Source organism: Nycticebus coucang, chromosome 24 (assembly GCF_027406575.1).
Source record: "Nycticebus coucang isolate mNycCou1 chromosome 24, mNycCou1.pri, whole genome shotgun sequence".
Lineage (NCBI taxonomy): Eukaryota > Metazoa > Chordata > Mammalia > Primates > Lorisidae > Nycticebus > Nycticebus coucang.
Genome location: NC_069803.1, coordinates 27638138 through 27660867, shown reverse-complemented (window position 1 = coordinate 27660867; position 22730 = coordinate 27638138). Strand labels below are relative to the sequence as shown.

Sequence of the window (22730 nt, the reverse complement as noted above, 5' to 3'; positions counted from 1 at the left end):
CCGGTCCCATATGCTGGAGGTGGCAGGTTCAAACCCAGCCCCGGCCAAAAACCACAAAAAAAAAAAAAAAAAAAAGAAAAGAAAATTAAAATACTAGGCAGTGCCCATAGCTCATGGGTTACAGCGCCAGCCACATACACCGAGGCTGGCGGGTTCAAACCTGGCCCGGGCCTGCTAAAACAACAATGACAACTGCAACAAAAAAATAGCTGGGCATTGTGGCGGGTGCCTGTAGTCCCAGCTACTTGGGGAGGCTGAGGCAAGAGAATCGCTTAAGCCCAAGAGTTTGAGGTTGCTGCGAGCTGTGATGCCCCAGCACTCTACTCAGGGTGACAGCTTAAGACTGTCTCAAATAAGAAAAAAAAGAAAATTAAAAGATTGCAATTTTAAATGATTTCTCATTATGCTGAAGATGTCACTGGGCCATAGGTCAGGATGACCCTGCTAGGAAACTGTCCAAGGTGCCAGAGCAAGACAGGGCAGTCCTACTAGAGACGTCTGCATTCCTGGGGTGCTCTCCAGCCCCACAATCAGCTTCTCCCTAGGGACTTCCTCTTACTGGGTTTGAAATTCCATTTCCACACATGCAACCACCTTTTTCCTTTCATCCTCTAAATCCAAATGATAATCATGATGACCATATTCACCTCAGAAACTTAACAATTTTTGGATCATCACCAATTTTTTTCTTCTCAGCTCCTTAATGATTGTGGGAAGAGTAAACAAATTATTGCAATTATTTGAGGACATTTGGGCATATCTGAAGCTAGCAAAGTTTCTCACCATGTAACAAACAGCTTTAGAAAAAGGAGAGTCAGCAAAATTATTTGCAAAATCAAGCCCCTCCATGCTTGAATATAGTGGACCTAGACATTTGCAAGGTATCTATCTATCCTAAGAATCCCACTGGTGCAACAGCATGAAATTTCCGTCTTTATCAGTCAGGACGCTCTTGTTGAGACAGAGTCTCACTCTGTGCTCTGAGCAGAGTGCGGTATGCAGTGGCATCATAGCTCAATGCAATCTCAGACTCCTGGGCTGTAGGGGTCCTGCTGCCTCAGCCTCCCGAGTAGCTGGGACTACAGGTGCCCGACACAACGCCCAGCTAGGTTTTATTTTTGTTTGTTTGTCTTGGTGGAGATGGGATCTCACTCTTGCTCAGACAAGAGTTGAACTCCTGAGCTCAAGCAATCCTCCCACCTCGGCCTCCCAGAGAGCTAGGATTACAGGCGTGAGCCATAGCGCCTAGCAGTGAGGACTCTCTTAATTATGAATGACAGAAATTAAAATGGCAGAAAAGGAAGTATATTGGAGGATAGATTTCAATGAATGGTTGATCAACCAAACCTGGGGAAAGACAGAGGTGCAGTGCTCATCAAAAACAGGAATGGGGTCAAAATCCGGACACACCAGGCCGCCATCTTTCATTGATGTCCCTCCCTGCAAGACTCTGCTGGGGCCTTCTCCACGTGGCAGGAAATACTGCCACTGAGTGGTGAAGAGTCAGCACTGACAAGGAGTTACTCAAACCTTTCCTGGTGTTAAGTTCGAAATTCCAGAGAATTTTGACCAGCTCGGGTTGGGTGTCCACCCTGGACTGATCAGCTCTAATAACACAGCAGCTTCTGCCAGAATCAAATGTTCTCACAACACAGAGAGTTCCAGATAGACCCAGGTAGGTAAACAGACAAATAGAGCCGAGCCTTCAAACTTACTTCACATCTCTGTATGTTTGTTTGTTTAAAAGAGACTTTATTTTTGTTGTTGTTGTTGCAGTTGTCACTGCTTGTTTTTAACTGGCCGGGGCCAGGTTTAAACCCTCCACCCTCGGTACATGGGGCCGGCGCCCTACCCTCTGAACCACAAGCATCGCCCTGTTTGTTTTTGGAGATAGGGTCTCACTCTGTCATCCAGGCTGAGTGCAATGGCATCATCATGGCTCAGTGCATCCCCAAACTCCTAGGCTTAAGTGATGTTCCTGCTTCAGCCTCCTGAGTAGCTGGGATTACAGGCATGCACCACCATGCCTGGCTAATTTTTCTATTTTTTAGTAAAGATGGGTCTCACTCTTGCTCAGGCTGTTCTCAAATTCCTGGGCCTCCTAGAGTGCTAGGATTACAGGTGTGAGCCATCATACCTGACCAATCTATATTTTTTTATTTAAAAAGATCTGGAGGGGGCTGGGCGCCTGTGGCTCAAGCAGTTAAGGCGCCAGCTACATACACCTGAGCTGGCGGGTTTGAATCCAGGCCAGGCCTGCCAAACAACAATGATGGCTGCAACCAAAAAATAGCCGGTGGTAGGCATCTGTAGTCCCAGCTACTTGGGAGGTGGGGGCAGGAGACTCACTTGAGCCCAGGAGTTGGAGGTTGCTGTGAGCTGGGATGCCACAGCACTCTACCCAGGGCGATAGCTTGAAGCTCTATCTCAAAAAAAATAAATAAATAAATAATAAAAATAAATAAAAAGATCTAGAGGGGGAAAAAAACAGAATGCTAAGATGTGTCAAAGCTTTAAGCGGTGAATACATGATATTATTCCTTATACTTTTTGAATACTTGAAATATTTCCTAATAACAATTATTAAAAGTCCAGCAGGATTTGTTCAGCATTACCTCTGGAGACTGTGACCACTCCAGAGAGCTGGACAGCTGCAGACCAGCAGAGAAAGAAGAATACACGGAGCTGGGGGAGCCGTATCCTTCCTAAAGACTCAGAGGCTGGAAATGAAGATGCTATAAGAAACAGGGAGGTGTATACAGGAGGCATCAAGTCTTTGTTTCCTTCACCTCAGCCTGGTATGATGATCCCATCAAAGGACTTCCACTGGTGCTTCTCCCCTAACCAAGACCTCTTTTCTACATGCTGAGGAACGTCAGCTGCAATTACTAATTGATTCAAAGAAATAGAGCTGTCACTGATTCCTTCCCTGATCATTCCCTGCAGAGATAATGAAGTATTTTAATACAAAATGAGGACAACTCAAATTTCTTTCCCTTGCAGCTCCTACTGTGTAGCAAAAAGTGTTGGCAAGAATGTTAGTAAAGAACTGTAAGCAAGGGGCGGCGCCTGTGGCTCAGTCGGTAAGGCGCCGGCCCCATATACCGAGGGTGGCGGGTTCAAACCCGGCCCCGGCCTAACTGCAACCAAAAAAAAAAAAAAAAAAAAATAGCCGGGCGTTGTGGCGGGCGCCTGTAGTCCCAGCTACTCGGGAGGCTGAGACAGAAGAATCGCCTAAGCCCAGGAGTTGGAGGTTGCTGTGAGCCGTGTGAGGCCACGGCACTCTACCGAGGGCCATAAAGTGAGACTCTGTCTCTACAAAAAAAAAAAAAAAAAAGAAAAGGACTTTAGAAAACTTTATTGTAGAAAAGTTTTAAGATAGATCAGCAAAAAAAAAGTCATCACATCATATAATTTTTACGAATATCCTTCCTGTCACGGTTGTATATTTTTCTCTTATAAAAACAGGATGAAGAGGGACTTAACAAACACAAGCCGTGTAACCTGGTTCTTTGTACCCTCAGTGAATCCCCAACAATAAAAAATAAAATAAAGACAGGATGATGAAACTATGCACTTAAGAGCTTACGTTTTCCAGTTAATAAATCATAAATATCTTTCTACACGGGTAAACACATTCTTTTGACAGAGGAATTCCGCTATATTTGTGCTTCGTCCCCACGGCTGAACATTTCATTCAGGCGACTTCTGATTCTTCTCTGTTATAAACAAGGTTGGGATGAACATGTGAAAGCTCAATCTTTTTCCATCTTTTTCTATTTGCACAGGATAGACTTCCAGGAGTAGACTTGTGGGGTCAAAGGGTTGTATTTGGAATTTTTTAATTAAAGCACAAACATCTGTTTTAAATGTATTTTACACGTGTCTTTCACTTCAGTTCCTTTTTTTATGGTCAAGAACTGTAACAAATGGCATGTCCTTGACAGAGCCTGGACGAGCACTTCCTTCTATCTAATATTCCTGTTCTTTCTCCCCTTTTTGGAAGAGATACTGTGCCGCGTTAAGAAGAAAAGAAAGGGGAGGCGCCTGTGGCTCAGTCAGTAGGGTGCCGGCCCCATATACCGAGGGTGGCAGGTTCAAACCCGGCCCCGGCCAAACTGCAACCAAAAAATAGCCGGGCCTTGTGGTGCACGCCTGTAGTCCCAGCTACTCGGGAGGCTGAGGCAAGAGAATCGCTTAAGCCCAGGAGTTGGAGGTTGCTGTGAGCTGTGTGAGGCCACGGCACTCTACCGAGGGCCATAAAGTGAGACTCTGTCTCTACAAAAAAAAAAAAAAAAAAAAAAGAAGAAAAGAAAGGAGGAAATACGAAAGCAAAACAAGTTGATCTATAGTGAAAAAGACTAGTTGGCCTGCCCCCCAGCTAGGGGAATTAAACTCCATCATCAGAGGCACCTGCAGAGCACAGCATCATGTTCAGAAGACATGAAATCCAGAGAGCCAGTCCTCGCTCTTCAGAAGCTTAAACTTCAGTTCAAAATCAAAACAATAATTAAATGCAAAGATTCAGAAACACACAGCAAGTCCACAGACATACAGTAGAAGGGCAGGAAATCCCATTAGCTGAAATAACCAGTCAAAGCAAGGAATCCTAACAAAAAGATATGTTGAATAGTTTATTCTAAATTAACACTTGAGACTGTGTCCCAGAAATTCTATGTCCACGCATATCCCAAGAGTAATGTCACAGCAGCACCGTTTTACTAGAAAAGAAGAAAAAAAAAAAAAAAACTTGCATCTGGGAAACATCTCAAGTATCCAAAAGAAAAATTGGTAAGTCAAGTTGATCTCTTTACATAATGGAGTACTATTCTGTGAATGGATGAATGAATCATACCTAATGTTATTAATGAATCAATCTCAGAAACATAAACATGGAGAAAAAGTTACATAAGTATGTAATCAGGTTGGGCACGGTGGCTCACACCTGTAATCTTAGCACTCTGGGAGGCCAAGGCAGGAAGCTCAGTTGAGTTCAGGAGTTCGAAATCAGCTGGAATAAGAGCGAGACCCCCATCTCTACTAATAGAAAAATTAGCCAGAAGTAGGATACTTGTAGTCTCAGCTACACATGAGGCTGAGGCAAGAGGATTTCTCGAGCCCAAAAGTCTGACGTTGCTGTGAGCTGGGCTTAGGCCATGACCCTCTAGCCTGCGGCAAAAGTGTGAGACTCTGTCTCAACGAAGTAAGTATGAAATCAATATAATGCTATGTAGATAAATGTCAAACAAAAAAAGGCTAACTACAAAAATGTTTAAAACATATTGTTTTAGGTGGCGCCTGTGGCTCAAAGGAGTAGGGCGCTGGCCCCATATGCTGGAGGTGGTGGGTTCAAACCCAGCCCTGGCCAAAAATTGCAAAAAAATAAATAAATAAAAATAAACATCTTAAAATAAAAAACCATATTGTTTTAGAAATGTTATACAAAGGCATGTGGTAAAAGAAACAGGAGAATGATTGGGCGTGGTGGCTCATGCCTATAATCCCAGCACTGCAGGAGGCTGAGGGGGGAGAATTGCTTGAGCTCAGGAGTTCGAGACTTGCCTGAGAGAGAGTGAAACCCTGACTCCTAAAAAAATGAAAAACCCAGCTGGGTGCCATGGCGAGTGCCTGTAATCCCAGCGTCTTCCAGAGGCTGAGGCAGGAGGATGCCCACAGCCCAAGTCTGAGGTTGCAGTGAGCTATGACGCCATTGCACTCTGCTCAGGGCATAGGGTGGGACTCTGTCTCAACAACAACAACAGCAAAAGCAAAGAAATAAAAAGTAAATAATAAGAAACAGGAGAATGATGGGTTCAAAATTCAGGATAGTGGTTACTTCAGATAGGGGACACATAGGGGCTTCTAATATGAGCATTGTGTTCTTTTTAAAATGGTTAAGACATAAGATTCATGGTGTTGTTTCTATATCCTTCCCCTTTACACATTTCCTTTTGCTTCTACCTAACAAATTTAGTTTAAAAGTGGCTTTTACGGGCAGCGCCTGTGGCTCAGCGGGTGGGGCGCCGGCCCCATATGCCCAGGGTGGCAGGTTCAAACTCAGCCCCGGCCAAACTGCAACAACAACAAAAAATAGCCGGGCGTTGTGGCGGGCGCCTGCAGTCCCAGCTACTTGGGAGGCTGAGTCAAGAGAATCGCCTAAGCCCAAGGATTTGGAGGTTGCTGTGAGCTGTGTGACGCCACGGCACTCTACCAAGGGCGATAAGGTGAGACTTTGTCTCTACAAAAAAAAAAAAAAAGTGGCTTTTGCTGGGTGTGGTGGCTCATGCCTGTAAAACCAGCCCATCTGAAAGTCTGCTGAACAGGAAAGCGAAAAAGCTGACCAGAAAACCAGGACTGTGAGCTAGGAGGCCACAGCAGACCACAGAAACCATTCCCGTTTTATCCAAATCTGCTGAGAAAGCAAATGTTTGATTACAAGAAGACAACAGATAAAAACTCTCTTTTATAAAGAAACACTGTTCTCTGGCCAGGAGCAGTGGTTCACGTCTATAATCTCAGCAATCTGGAAAGCCAAGGCAGGGGGATTGCTTGAGCTCAGGAGTTTGAGACCAGCCTGTGCAAGAGTGAGACTTTGTCTCTACTAAAAATAGAAAAACTAGCCAGGTATCATAGTGGGCGCCTGTAGTCCCAGCTACTCAGGATGCTGAGGCAAGGGGATCTCTTGAGCCCAAGAGTTTGAGGTTGCTGTGAGCTGTGATGATGCATGGCACTTTACCCAGAGTGATACTCTGTCAAAAAAAGAAAAGAAAGAGAAAAGAGAAGAGAAGAGAGAAAGAAGGAAGGAAAGAAAGGGAGGGAGGGAGGGAGGGAGGGAGGGAGGGAGGGAGGGAGGGAGGGAGGGAGGGAGGGAGGGAGGGAAGGAAGGAAGGAAGGAAGGAAGGAAGGAAGGAAGGAAGGAAGGAAGGAAGGAAGGAAGGAAGGAAGGAAGGAAGGAAGGAAGGAAGGAAGGAAGGATCTTACAACAGGCACGGTGTAGGGACACAACTACAACAGGACTTTACCTAACAAAGGCAAACAGTGTAACCTAATCATTTGTAACCTCATATTAACATGCAATAAAAATAAAGTATAAAAAAATAGAAAAATTTTTCACTAAGGGTCTGAAAGAGGAACGTTTAAAGTTGGCTGACATAACATTAAGTTTTCAGCAAACTGCCGAGCTGGTAGAGAACACCACCGGAGGGTCTCACCACATGGTACAGCACGGCTCAAAGCGGCTGATAAGATCCCATAGGCTCGAGTGAGATATTAAAAACCCAACTCAAACTGTGCTTGTAAAATAAAGGTCTTGAGATCTCAGTGATCACCCAGTTAAGAGATCAAAGTTTCTGGCAAGAATTCTCCTCAAAGGGCGGCGCCTGTGGCTCAAAGGACTAAGGGCACTGGCCCCATATGCCGGAAGTGGCAGGTTCAAACCCAGCTCCAGGCAAAAACTGCAAAAACTGCAAAAAAAAAAAAAAAAAAAAAAAAGAATTCTCATAAAAGCATATAGGCCTTGGAAATAGCAGATGCCAAAAGTCTACTAGAGGGTGGCGCCTGTGGCTCAAGGAGTAGGGCGCCGGTCCCATACGCCAGAGGTGGCAGGTTCAAACCTAGCCCTGGCCAAAATCAAAAAAAAAAAAAAAAAAAAAAAAGTCTTCTAGATAAGATCGACCCAGCCTCAAACTCGGTATTTGTTTGAGAGTGATAAGAGCTCATGTGAGTCATCTGTACATGAAAGACATTGCGTTTTTTGAGTTCTCGCCTTATATTTTGTCTTATGATCAACATAGTTGTTCACCCACATTGTTTCAGCCCCTCCTGAAACATCCTCTGAATTACAAGCTCGTCTTGTGATACCTATCTTCAGAGGTCTGACTCAAAGACTCTGTTATAACAGTGGTTTTGTTCTTTATTTATAGTTTGAGGGCATTTCCCACAACTATAGTTCCCGTTCAGTATTCTTCATAAAGGAAAAAACAAACAAAAACAAAACATCCAGGCAGAAGCCTTGCCACCCTAGGCCTCCCTTGCCTGAGTTTCCATCTGTGTGATTTTTCACCTATAATAATAATTTCCAGGGCGGCACCTGTGGCTCAAGGAGTAGGGCGCCGGTCCCATATGCCGGAGGTGGCGGGTTCAAACCCAGCCCCGGCCAAAAAAAAATAATAATAATTTCCAGGTTCTTGAGCTTGTATGTTCATTCTTCCTGGCGCTTCACTGTACTCTGGTCCTCCTCCTCAGCCTTCACACATTCTAGGTTGCCCAGGTACACAGTTGCCAAGGTGACAACATCATCCCTAGCTGGAAAGAATCCACGGACAGTGAACATTGCCCGTGCAGAGTGACAGGTGCGTGACAGGACACAGAAGCTATAAGGCAGCAGTCAGGGAGGGCCTCACCCAGGAGGTGATGCTTCTGCAGAACCTTGAAGGCTGAGGATGTCTCTAGGCAGGGAGGTGGGGAAGGTTGGGAAGTAGACGGGTCACAGAGTAAAAGCATGAGGCTCACCCTCGAGTGCTGTGGGCTATATGGCATGAGCAGGGCTCCACACATGGAGCGAGGTCAGGAAAGATCAGGAAAGGAATCCAGACAAGACATGAGAAGGGGCCAGGACAGACTCCATGTGGCTCAACAAAAGTGAGGAAGTTTGGACTCTCTCCTGGCCCAGGTGTGAATCAATCATTTTTCCCCTTAGCTTAGATAAATGTAGACTTTCAAAAAGAGAATTTTTGCTAAAACCCAAAGAGAAAAGCAAATATAAAATAAAAAGTGAATATAAAAGCATAAAAACATGGGTGTGGTGGCTCACACCTGGAATCCTACACAGGCGCGGTGGCTCACACCTGTAACCTTAGCACTCCAGGAGGCTGGGGAAGGTGGATTGTTTTCAAGACCTGCCTGAGTAAGAGCCAGACCTCATCTCTAAAAATAGCTGCCATTGTGGAGGACACCTGTAGTCCCCGCTACTGGGAGCCTGAGGCAAGAGATCACTTGAACCCAAGAGTTTGGGGTTGTTGTGAGCGATGACACCACTTTACCGAGGGCAACAATGTGAGACTTTGTCTCAAAAAGAAAAAAGCATAAAAAACAGGACTCAAAGATCTCAGATTTCTCAGTCTGCTTCACGAAGATTTAGCCCCCAAACAGCCTAGCCCAAGTCCCAAGCCAGCCCCCATTTACATGGAATAGCCTAGAACAGCCCTATCTACTGGCCAATATGTGAGAGCAGATGGGGGATTTTTGCTCCTTCTGAATGCCATCTCTGAATAGTCACCCCTGGGCAGTTTCACTTATACCCGGCTGGCTGCTTCTGTTCTGTAGCTGCCCTGTCAGTCTTGTTCTAGGTCAGCAAATGTTTTCTGTTAAGAGGCCACATAGGATTTGCAGGCTGTACATATTTCTGCCACAGCTACTGAACTCTGCCACTGGAGACAGAGAGCAGCTATAAAAACCAAGCACAGTGGCTCATGCCTGTAATCCCAGCACTCTGGGAGGCCGAGGCGGGTGGGTTGCCAGAGCTCAGGAGTTCAAGACCAACCTGAGCAAGAACAAGACCTTGTCTCTAAAAACAGCTGGACATTGTGGTGGGTGCCTGTAGTCCCAGCTACTGGGGAAGCTGAGGCAGGAGGATTGCTTGAGCCCAGGAGTGTGAGGTTGCTGTGCTGTGAGCTAGACTGAGGCCATGACATTCTAACTCGGACAACAGACCAAGACTCAGTCTCAATAATAAAGAAAGAATACATGAAACAACCCAGGCAAAGCAGTGCAGGGCTTGATCTTAAATAAGCCTCCTTCATTGCAAGCCATTATTGTTTATACACCTCATCTTTAGTTGGTAAAACAACAAATACAAGGTAGATATTAAGATCCCACTGAGGATCAGAGAAATGGAGTCATTTGTGAAATCACATGGCTAGTAAGTAGCAGAGCTAGGATGTGAACCGGATTTATCTGCCTTGAAAGTCCACCCCTCTTCCATTGCATTGCCCCACCTGCTGTTCAGTTTATCCACAGTGTATTCAGCAGCTGTTAATCAGTCAACCCACCCATGGCAGGCACTAGGGTGGGCACTGTCATCCCTGGAGTCTGCTATCTCATGTCAAGATTAGCACAGAACTTATTTATTTATTTTTTTTTTTTTGCAGTTTTTTGGCTGGGGCTGGGTTTGAACCTGCCACCTCTGGCATATGGGGCTGGTACCCCACTCTGTTGAGCCACAGGCGCCGCCCTCTATTCTTGTTTCAAAGCTTCCACACCCATTGGACGAAGGGATCCTCCACCCCACTAAGTAAAAAAAAATGGTATAGCTCAGGACAGTGAGGATTTTTCCAGTCTGCCCACTTCTCTGGGTTCTCCTGCTGACTTGTCCTCAGGTAACTTCCTGAATGAGACTCTCTTGGAATCCTCGCACTCCAATACACTAACAGAAAACCACTTCAGACGTTCAGGGATAACTTCTGCCCATTTCCACCAAATGTAAGAAGAGTGTCAGGGCATAAAAACTGCTCACCTGCACTCAGAGCTGTCTACGAAATGTTACTGAAGATACTGTCCGCAGGTTCAAAATTACATTTCAGCCCGCGTGAAAAAGCCTTCCTTGGGTTTAACTCCAGAAAAAAATATCCTCTCTACAGCTGAATCTGTACACTTCCTCTTGCAAGAAATGGATGGAACCCACCCTGTTTCCTTTTTTACCATGGCTTCCAAGAAACCTCAAGCCGAACTGTATGCCAAAATATCTAATCTCAGGTGCCTTGCAGGATTTATTTCTGTTTCACTGCTTTGATCACTTTTATGTTTTATAGGTATAAAAACAGCCAGCATGTACTCCTCTACGCCCAGCACCCCACCTTTCCCGGCATGCCCTCCTCTGCCACCTGTTCATATTTCCAGCGGAGTCTACCTTCCTCCATCCCTATCCTAGGACTTCACTTCCAAGGGCAAACACCACGGCTAGCCCGTGCTTTCCTCTCCTGCTCCTGACACACACAGTATTGCCACTAAGGCGACACTTAAGTGATTGCCGAATGAAAATGTTAACAGATGTCTAATTCTCATGATAACTCTGTAAAGCTGTTATTATTTGCATTTTATAGATGAGGGAATGTAACATTCCGGTAGATTAGGTAACATTTCCAAGGTCCTGGAGTTTGACAAGAGGTTTTAAAGTGGATGCTGTTTTACAAACACATTATTATTATTATTTTTTTTTTGTAGGGACAGAGTCTCACTGTACCGCCCTCGGTAGCGTGCCATGATGTCACACGGCTCACAGCAACCTCCAACTCCTTGGCTTATGCGATTCTCCTGCCTCAGCCTCCCGAGCAGCTGGGACTACAGGCACCCGCCACAACACCCGGCTATTTTTTTGTTGCAGTTTGGCCAGGGCTGGGTTTGAACCCGCCACCCTCGGCATATGGGGCCGGCGCCCTACTCACTGAGCCACAGGCGCCGCCCTACAAACACCTTTTTTTTTTTTTTTTAATTTGGCCGGGGCTGGGCTTGAACCCGCCACCTCCAGCATATGGGGCCGGCGCCCTACCCGCTGAGCCACAGGCGCCGCCCCAAACACCTTATTTTTAATTGATGTTTTACTTTGTATCCTACACCTCAGGTCTCCTGGAAGCAGGCAGGTCTCAATATTGAAAAAAATAAATAAAGAGAAGCTTTGTGCATGTTGTGAAGAGTCAACCTGGCTTTATCCTCAGAGGCCACAAGATTGGGATGTCACCTCACAAAAACCGCTATTTTTCCAGACGGCCCTCTCTTCCACCTCTTTGTCTGCATCTCTCGTTTCCTAGTATCTCTCTCCTGGTCTGTCTTTTGACATTTCTGCTGTGTGTATTACTCTGAACCTCTATGCAGGCGTTGTGACCTCCAGGCAGTCCCCACATTTGGTCTGTGCCAGGGTGAGTTATCTAACAGGACGCCAATCCTTCCACAAGTTCCTACACACACGTCCTGACTGGCATCCTGCCACTCTGGGTGGCTTCTGTGCTGGAATCGCAACTCTCTTTGGCATCTGGCACCCTCCCACTTCTTCACAATGATGGGCACCTCCTTCCAGCTCTTCCTGTCCCCCACTGACCCTGTCCAGGAGTCAATGAAGGTTTATATAACTTAGGAGTTAATGTCCAAGGGCAACTGTGGAGCATCTGGAATAAAGTTGGCAGAGAATTGTTACTAAATAGAAAACTGGAAATTGGAGAGGATATTTGATACACTGTAGGCCTTCAAATATTTGATAATGAATGAACTAACTTATCACCACTTTCCCACCTTGATACCTACAGACCCAGCAACCAAACGCTACATTCTATTTACCCAATCTCTTTTGCAGCTGTAATCCTGTGAATTTGCTGTAGCAAGGCTGATACGGATGGAAAAATTGGTTTGCTTTCTGCTTGAAAAGAAAGCTAGAGAGCACATTTGTCTGTCAGCCAGAGATTCCTTGTCGGTACGAGGTGGGCGCTAGTCATCTGGCAGGAAGGACAGGGTTTGGCTTCGGGTTTTCCCTTTGCCTGAATGTGTTCAGTGATCCTGGGCGAGTCATCTGATAACTCTGGGCCCCATTGTTCTCATCTGTAAAAAATGGGGGTTGAGGCCATGCATGGTGGCGAATACCTGTAATCCCAGCACTTTGGGAGGCCAAGGTGGAAGAATTGCCTGAGGCCAGGAGTTCAGGACCAGTCTGGGCAACATAGCAAGACTGTCTCTAAAAAGAGGGAGACGGGGAGGGGTAGAACTAAATGAAATCTCTGCTGCCATCCAGACTTCCGCTTCTGAGATTTGTCATCCAGGAGTCCAGCCAGCATTCTTTTTTTGGGCTGGGTTCTATGAGATATCCACTTTAATCTTGTGAATAGCATTCCCCAGTCTTCCTTACCACAGATTTGTCACAAGCTCCTAGATCTTAGTGATCTGATCATAATGTGATGTTAAGGCTCGGCACCTGTAGCACAGTGGTTACAGTGCCAGCCACATACACCAAAGGTGAGGGGTTCAAACCCAGCCCAGGCCAGCTAAACAACTGCAACAAAAACACAGTCGGGCATTGTGGCAGGCGCCTGTAGTCCCAGCTACTTGGGAGACTGAGGCAAGAGAATCGCTTAAGCCCAAGAGTTGGAGGTTGCTGTGAGCTGTGACACCACAGCACTCTACCCAGGATGACATAGTGAGACTCCACTCCGTCTCAAAAAAAAAAAAAAAGTGATATTCAGGGAGACTTTTTGGGTGGGTGGTAAAATATACATAAAATTGACCATCTCACCCATTTTTAAGTCCAGTTCAGTGACAATAAGTACCTTCACAGTACCGCCACCGTCCATCTCCAGAACTTTTTCATCTTCCCAAACTGAAAAAAACCCTGTACCCATGACACACGAACTCTTCGCTCCCATCTCCCTCTACCCCCTGCCAATCCCATTCTATTTTCTGTCCCCATGAACTCAACTCCTCTAGAGACCCCCCTACTGGTAGATTCAAATGGTTTTTGTCTTTCTGTGCCTGGCTTATTTCACTAAGCACAATGTCCCAAGGATTCATCCATGCTGTAGCATTTGTCAAGATTTCCTTCTTTTTTTTTTTTCTTTTTTTTTGTAGAGACAGACTCTCACTTTGTTGCCCTCGGTAGAGTGCCGTGGCATCACACAGCTCACAGCAACCTCCAACTCCTGGGCTTAAGCGATTCTCTTGCCTCAGCCTCCCGAGCAGCTGGGACTACAGGCGCCCGCCACAACGCCCGGCTATTTTTTGGTTGCAGTTTGGCTGGGGCTGGGTTTGAACCCGCCACCCTCGGTATATGAGGCTGGTGCCCTACTCACTGAGCCACAGGCGCCACCCTGCTCTGCTTATTTTTAGTAAGCCTATGAATTTGTATTTAAATTTTTTTTTTTTTTTTTTTTTTTTGGCCGGGGCTAGGTTTGAACCCGCCACCTCCGGCATATGGGACTGGCGCCCTACTCCTTGAGCCACAGGCGCCGCCCTGTATTTAAATTTTTTTATCTGAGTATCAGTGTCTTTTCATATGAATTTCTTTCTTTCTTTATTTATTTATTTTATTATTTTTTTTTTGTTTGTTTGTTTGTTTTGGCCAGGGCTGGGTTTGAACCCACCACCTCTGGCATATGGGACCGGCACCCTACTCCTTGAGCCACAGGCGCCGCCCTCATATGAATTTCTTGACGCTCTGGGCTTATGTCCACTGCACAAAGTTAACTTACTTTAACATATCTTTTTTTTTTTTCCGCAGTTTTTGGCTGGGGCTGGGTTTGAACCCACCACCTCTGGCACATGGGGCCGGTGCCCTACTCCTTTGAGCCACAGGCGCCGCCCCTTTAACACATCTTTAAACTGTTCATTTTGGTGCCTTCTAGTTCTTATGGGTATTGCTGACTATTAATGACTTAATAGATTTTGGATTTGTCTTTTGAGTTTATTAATCGCTAATGTATACTAGCTGACTTTTTCTCTTGTTTTTAATCTTGCAAGGATTTGTATCTTTTTACTCACAAACAAAGCCTTTAAATGACTTTAATGTTCGATGTGGAACATTATACATAATGGGCAATTCATAATTTCATATTTTGAAAGAGAATGGACATTTCTAGAAGAAGGTACCCAGAGGCTGCTAAGAATTTCTTCTTAATAAAGATTTAGACTTATCTCCTTTCCTTTAGGATAGGGAAGGACAGTTAGAAAGAATGTTCTTATTTTTGAGTGTCTCAAGTCAACAGGTGTGTCTGGTTTAAAAAAAGAAATCTAAGCTTCGCACCTGTGCCTCAAGCAGCTAAGGCGCCAGCCACATACACCTCAGTTGGTGGGTTCAAATCCAGCCTGGGCAAGGTGGAGCTTGTGGCTCAAAGGGGTAGGGTGCTGGCCCCATATGCCAGCGGTGATAGGTTCAAACCCAGCCCCGGCCAAAAACTGCAAAAAAAAAAAAAAAAAAAATCCAGCCTGGGGCCTGCCAAACAACAATGACAACTACAACCAAGAAAATAGCCAGTCGTTGTGGTGGGCACCTGTAGTCCCAGCTACTTGGGAGGCGGAGGCAGGAGGCTCACTTGAGCCCAGGGTTTGAAGGTTGCTGTAAGCTGTGATGCCACAGCACTCTACCCAGGGCGACAGCTTGAGGCTCTGTCTCAAAAATAAATAAAATAAGGAATCTAGGTTCATTCCTAGCATTTTACATTTAAAAAGAGTAATAAAGGTAATTTTTTTTTTTGAGACAAAGTCTCACTCTGTTGCCCTAGGTAGAATGCCCAGGATGTCGTAATTCACAGCAACCTGAAACTCTTGGGCTCAAGTGATCCTCTTGTCTCAGCCTCCCAAATAGCTCGGACTACAGGTGCCAGCCACAATGCCCAGCTAGTTTTTCTGTCTTTAGTTTCTCTATTGTTAGCAGAGAAGGGGTCTCACTCTTGCTCAGGCTGGTCTCAAACTCCTGAGCTCAAGTGATCCACCCACCTTGGCACCTCTGAGAGTGCTAAGATTATAGGCATGAGCCACGGCGCCTGGTCAATAAAGATAATTTTCTCAAACGGCAGAAATGTTTTAGAGCCAGGCTTGCCTGATTTCCCATCTTCTGCCTTTTTTTTTTTTTTTTTTACTACCGGCAAAATTGTTAACGAGAATAGTGTTCACCTGAAGAATATTTTTTATTTTTCCTAATTATAATCGTTGTTACTAAACAATAAAAGAAACTGCTTGGAGTTCACAAGTAAAATCAATGAATTGATATTTGTGAAAATGGACATAACATAGGGTGAGGCTCTCAAAGAAAAACGTATCTTTAAAAAGTATGATTTATTTTATACTGGCGATAGGGATCAGAGGACCAAAGTGCTTTGCCAGCCTTGGAAAGTGGGCCGAGGCGGAGTCCCCTTAAAATTGCAGCCTTGAGCCTTCGGGGTGGGACATTATTACCAAAGGGAGCGCTGGGGTAACGGGAAGAGAGACTGAACGGACAGAGCCACGCAGGGTGACCCAGAGACCAGCTCAGGTGGACAGGCACCGACCGGTCTCTGCCATCCCGGGCGCCCCCTATTCTAGGGCTTCCTGTCTGCGAAACTTTACTTTTTTGAAAAGTTCAAATTGAGGGATTCCCAAGCTAAATCCGCGGTAAAGCGAGGGGCTCGGGTTGTAGCTTCCGGGGAGCAGGGTCCCTGAGAGTTGGGAGGGGACCGTGTTGGGGGCTGGGGGGCGTGTTTGGGGCAGGAGTTGGCGGGAGGGTCCCCCCTGGCTTAGCCCACGGGGACAGCAGCCTCCTACTAGGCAGGAGGCGGGCGCGTGGCAAGTGCCACTCTGCAAACACCCGAGCAGCCGGAGCCAGGACCGCCACCCGCAGCGGGAAAGGGTTTCCCGCTGCCGCCTGCACCTACTCGCGCTCTCACGCCCTCCCACCCCGCCCAAGCGCCACACACCCACCCCAGCCCGGAGCTCACGTCCACACACTCGGCAGGAGGAGCGCACCGACCGCCGGCAGTCGCCCGGCCCCCAAAGCCCCTAGGCCTGCAGCCCCACGCCCGGCCCAAACCGCGGGGGCGGTAGCCAGGGGCCAGACAAAGAGTTTTAATATAGATGCCTCAGGGCAAAGCCGGGCTTCCGCGAGAAGAAACCGTCTCTAAATTGTAACAGGTTAGGGCTTCTCCTACTGGTACAACTGAGAAAAGACTTCCCCATCCGAACGCTTTGATCGGAAGTCGCACCCCCTACCTTGCCACAGCGCCAGGTGCTGAGGTCTCCAACGCTGGGCTGGCGGCCGGCTACAGCACCGCGCTCCGGGTCCCGCCCCTCGACAACTCCGCCCCTGCCCGGACATCCCTGCTTTGATAGGCTCCCCCATACTTGGTCCCGCCCCTCCGGCTCTAGGCCCCGCCCCCTCGTGGAGCCCCGCCTCTGCCGGCTCTAAGTCCAACCCCCCGACGGCCTCGCCCCTCGGTCGCGGCAGCCAAAGGGTTCTTAGAGCCCGGTGCATTGTGGGCCGCCGCGGCCCTACGCCGAGCCTGTGCTGACCCCTGGCGGGCGCAGCTCTAAGAGCGCCCCGAGCCTCAGCTCCCCCTTCTCAGTAAAATATAAAAATAAGCCGGATATTTAAAAAGTGCTTGGGGCCACACCCCTTGTAGTGACGTAAGTAAAAGCTACAGGAACTTTAAGACTAGAGGAAGCTTTGAAACTCGGGGAAATAATTTAAAATGATTAAACTTGATGACGTCAAGGTGAAGGAGAAAGTTGGACAAGTAAAGCTTTTGGGTGAAAATCCAAGCGTGCGCCGTCTGTGTAGAGAGTGGAGTACTACGAAACAGGGACCAGCAGACTGTGCAGTCCAGGGCTCTGCTCTTCTGGGCACGTGCCCCAGGAAATAGTTTAAATGGAGTTAAAAGTCAATTACATAAGGGTATTCTCTTTAAAATTGGAAACTAACAAATGACCAATAATAGGTGGAAGGCAGCTGAGCAGTGGCTCACGCCTATGTAATCCCAGCACTTTGAGAGGTCAAGGAGGGACTTGGGCCCAGGAGTTGGAGAACAACCTGGCAACATAATGTTACCCTGTTGCTGAAAAAAAAACTTTTTTTTTAATTAGGCAGGCGTGGTGATGTATGCCTGTAGTCTCAGCTACTTGGGAGGCTGAGGCAGAAGGATCACCGGAGCCCAGGAGTTCTAGGCTGCAGTGAGCTATATGATTATGGCTCTGTTCTGCTTGCCTAAGTGACGGCAAGACCCTCTCTTTAAAAAAAGAAAAAAAAACGGTAAAAGGCATAATAATAGATATTTCGATTAGAATGTGAACATTTTTACTATGTAAAAGTATTTCTTTTTTTCCTTTTCTTTCTTTTTTTTTTGAGACAGAGTCTCACTTTGTCGCCTTCAGTAGAGTGCAGTGACATCACAGCTCACAACAACCTCCAGCTCCTGGGCTTAGGCAATTCTCTTGCCTCAGCTTCCCGAGTAGCTGGGACCACAGGTGCCTGCCACAACGCCCAGCTATTTTTTTGTTGTTGCAGTTTGGCTGGGGCCGGGTTTGAACCCCCGCCACCCTCGGTATATGGGGCCGGTGCCCTACTCACTGAGCCGCAGGTGCTGCCCATAAAAGTATTTCTATCAAGAACACAGAACATAGGCAAACACAGAACACAGAAAGCATATGGGCAGCTATTCCAACTATGTACAAACGTACATGCTGGGCGATGCCTGTGGCTCAGTCGGTAGGGCGCCAGCCCCATATACCGAGGGTGGCAGGTTCAAACCCGGCCCCGGCTGAACTGCAACCAAAAAATGGGCGTTGTGGCGGGCGCCTGTAGTCCCAGCTACTCAGGAGGCTGAGACAAGAGAATCGCTTAAGCCCAGGAGTTGGAGGTTGCTGTGAGCTGTGTGATGCCATGGCACTCTACCGAGGGTGATAAAGTGAGACTCTGTCTCTACAAAACAACAAAACGTACATGCTGCAAACTTAAAAAGAAACTTCAGAGCAGTGTAAATAGAGTTTAATGTGTCTTAAGGCTCTTTTATTTTTATTAAATCACTTTTTAAACATTTCTAAGTTGTTGACACTAGTTCTCATTTTGGATGGCATGGAAAAAAATTGTTTTCCCTCACTCTACAACTTTTTCCTTTCTGGCTTTTAGCACCTTTCTGGCTTTTCCAGTTGCTCCTGAGATGTGAATGAGATGAAATAGCCTAAAGACGAAGCCCAGAGAATATATCTGATGTGCCTGGTTGGGGGTGGGGTTGGGGGCAGCATCTCTTGCCTTTGAACTCAAGAACATGGACAGACAGGACATGGGTTGACATTTATCGCAAACAGGATCCCTATTTTTGGAAGGCACACAATCCCTCCTACTCACTGAGCTCTAGTTCAAGAGTTTGATAAAAGCCAGCAGAATGTCTTCTTGAACTGGGCCACCTCTCCCATTAGCCTGACCCCTGGGTGAGAAAGTTTAACAACTGAGCACTGCCCCTGCAGGTGATGGGGACCCAGAAAGTCTCAGAGAATGAAGTCCTGCCTAACACTTCAGGATCTGTTGAATCCGAGGCCCTGTCAGTGTTGTACTGATAAAAATGACAGCTGGCTCTCCAAAAATAAAAGCTCTGATCTGTGGTGTTTGCAGACATCTGTGCTGTAAATACTCCCACCTTGTATGATTTCAAGCTACCAACAAGAGGTCACTGAACAGAGTCCAGCACTCAGACAGCCAGGATGACTGAGTAACAGCTTCTCAAGGCAGGAGCCACATGCCAGGAATCTTTCATCTTATCTATAGTTTTACTATTATTATACACTTTTTTCACATCTTTTTTATTGTGATGAAATGTATAGAACATAAAATTTGCCATTTTGACCTCCCAGAGTGCTGGGATTACAGGTATGAGCCACTGCACCCGGCCTTATCCATTCATCTTTTGAGGGACACTTGGGTTGTTCCTAACTTTTGGCTATTGTGAATAATGCTGCTGTGAACATTAGTGTACGCCTGAACATATGTTTCCCCCTCTACCATAGACCTGACTTCTATTTCTCTCTCAGAACCTTTCCTAAGTAGAAAGCGGTGAACAGGAGCCCAAACCCAAACCTTCTGGCTGGGTCCAGAGATGATTCCAAGTTGCCCCCTGACTTGCTTTCCCACTGAAGCTGTTACAATGAAGCTGGGACACTTGAAGGCAGCAGAGCTGGAGAGCCTCACCAGCAGGGTCCAGCAACCCCGGAGCTCGGCGTTGGGGCTGCATTTAAAGCTTATAACTGTCCACATGCAGCCATTCTCAGGAGTAACAATGTGTGAAGGCTGCCGTGTGGAGGTGTGTGTAAACTGGCTGATGGGAAAAGAGTGGGAAAGAACCGGAGATCTATGGGTGGAAGAAAGATTGGAATTTAAGCAGGGGGCAAAGAGACAGACAGGAGCTGCCGGTTCCCGTTTAAACACGTGGCAGAGCTTCAGTGAAGCTCCCAAGTCACTACATGTTAATAAGTGTGGTTCAGTAAAGATGTGGGGGATAGTGGGACAACAGCCTGCAGCTTTACTTCATGTGTTTTTACATAACCATAAATAATATAGCATAGTGAATACAAACCAGAACTCAACTGAACACAGATAATGATAAATGCCGTGGTCGAACCTGACTTTGGTTGAACCAACTCATTGCTATTAATCTGTCTCCTGAGAAATAGTCACTGAAAGCCTCTGATTTTCTCTGCCTTGCACCAAAGCGTTGAGGCCTCATACTGAGTTTTGCCTGCATTTACTGTTCCAATTTGTAGTCTCAGGAGTCCCTCCATGACCCTAGTCGTGGGCCATCTCCAAGGAAAATTGGGAAGTAAGCTGCCAGCATCTTCTTTCTGTGGCTTTGCCTTCCAGGCACAGGTGTTAACAACAGGTATGAATCATTCATGGAGGAATTTTAGGCATGAGTCGGGCATGGCAATCTTGCAACACTCCTCAGATCACACCATAAGACATAGTTGGCTGAAAAGCCAGTCCTGCCCGGACAAATCCTCCCATGACTGAGACACTCTTATAGGAACTGGGCTACCTGGAGTTGAGTGTGACAAGGTCCATTGTGCTACCTTGATGCAGACTAAGTGAAAAGGGTTCGAGATCATAAAAGAGAATATGGCTATAAGAATGAAGCAAATAGGAGCCAGGCACAGTGGCTCAGGACTATAATTCCAGCACTTTGGGAGGCTGAGGCCAGAGGATTGTTTAAGACCAAGAGTTTGAGATCAGCCTGAGCAACACAGTGAGACCCTGTCTCTACAAAAAAAAATTTTTTTAATTAGCTGGATGTGGTGGCATGCACCTGTAGTCCCAGCTACTCAGGGGGCTGAGACTGGAGGATCACTTGAGCCAGGCATTTGAGGTTGCAGTGAGCTATGATAACGCCAATGGACTCTAGCCTGGGCAACAGAGCAGAACCTTGTCTCAAAAACTAAAAAAAAATTTTAAAAGAAGAAACCAAATAACAGCTTTAGGGAATAATCCTGGAAATTAAATTTGCACAGCTAGTTCCTAAGTAGCAAGTTCCAAGGCACTAGGTATTATGGTCACCAGATCCTGGGGCCCTTCTGGATTCCTGGCTCACTCTCCACATCCAAACTCACACTCAGTGTTCAGCTCATAAGCCCCCAGGCGATGCCAAGCCTGGGCACAGGTCCCAAAGAGCATGGATTTTGGCTTTTACCTCCAACTACCTCTCCTTTCTCTTTTTTTTTGGGGGGGGGGAATCCCATCTTCCTGCCTCAGTGACTGATTCTTAGTCTCTCACAACTCCCCAATTTCCTTACACATTAAATTATCTTTACCTATTTAATGAAAGGATCTTATATGCTAATTCATAATATACTCAGGAGTAAATGACAGAAAATAGCTTTGCCATCCTGCCCGTCACAAGAGCCCAGTAGTCACATTTTCCACAGTAATAATTTTACCAATGATAAGTTTTTGTTTTTGTTTTAGACAGAGTCTCACTCTGTCACCCTGGGTACAGTGTCATGGTGTCACAACTCACAGCAACCTCAAACTCCTAGGCTCAAGCGATCCTCTTGCCTCAGCCTCCTGAATAGCTAGGACTATAGGCATGTGCCATCATACCCAGCTAGGTTTTCTACTTTTAGTAGAGATGGGGTCTCAGTCCTGCTCAGGCTGATCTCCAATTCCTGAACTCTAGCCATCTACCTGCCTCAGCCTCCTAAAATGCTAGAATTATAGGTGTGAGCCACCATGCCCAACACCAGTGATACATTTGGTATAATACTTTTTTTTTCCAAGCATTAGAGAAAGATATACTGTGCTAACACCAGTCAGAAGAAAGCTGGAGCCTCCCATAGCGGCTAGGATGCAGGCCACATACACCAGAGCTGGAGGGTTCGAACCTGGCCCAGAACCCAGCCTGGGCCTGGCAAACAACAATGACAACTACAATAAAAAAAATAGCCAGGTATTGTGGCGAGCGCCTGTAGTCCCACTACTTGGGAGGTTGAGGCAAGAGAGTCGCTTAAGCCCATGAGTTTGAGGTTGCTGTGAGCTGTGATACCACAGCACTCTACCCAGGGCGATAGCTTGAGACTCTGTCTCAAAAAAAAAAAAAAGCTGGAATAGCTGTATTAATTTCACACAAAACAAACCATAGAGAGAGGAAATTAACAGGGATAAAGAGGGGTACTACATAATGATAAAGGGGTCAGTTCTCCAGGAAGACATAATGATCCTCAACAGAGCCTCAAAATACACAAGGCAAACCCAGTACAATGGCGGGTGGCTGTCCTTAGAGGTTGAGCAGGACGACTGCTTAAGCCCAGGAGCTTGAAGCCAGCCTGGGTAATATAGCAAGACCCCATTTCTAAAAAATAAACAAATGAGGTAAAAACTGATAGGGAGAACTGCAAAGAGAAGCAGATGAGTCCACGATTCAACACCCCTTTCTCAGAAATGGACGGAGCCAGCAGGCAGAAAAGTCGGAAGCACTCAGCTGCACTGGACAGCACCCTCAGTCAACTGCACACTATTGACATCTATAGACAATGTCATCTGACAACACAGACTGTAGCTCAGGGGGACATCACCAGGATAGACCACACGTCTGGGACGTAACACACATCTTAACACATGTAGAAGAACAGAACTCACCCACTCCAAGTATGCTCTCAGACCACAATGGAGTGAAATTAGAAATCAATACCAGAAAAGTAGGTGGAACATTCTAAAATACTTGGAAACTGAACAATGTCATTCCAGG

General features: G+C 46.4%; 1 protein-coding gene across 1 annotated transcript in view; it reads right to left on the bottom strand.

The window, feature by feature from the left end:
• EXTL3 (exostosin like glycosyltransferase 3) overlaps positions 1 to 16746 on the bottom strand; it is a 97523-nt gene extending 80777 nt beyond the window's left edge. The window contains exon 1 of the mRNA XM_053578421.1: positions 16717 to 16746. The gene's annotated coding sequence lies outside the window, so the exon portion shown is untranslated. The remainder of the gene's footprint in view (positions 1 to 16716) is intronic.
• Positions 16747 to 22730: the final 5984 nt, after the last annotated feature.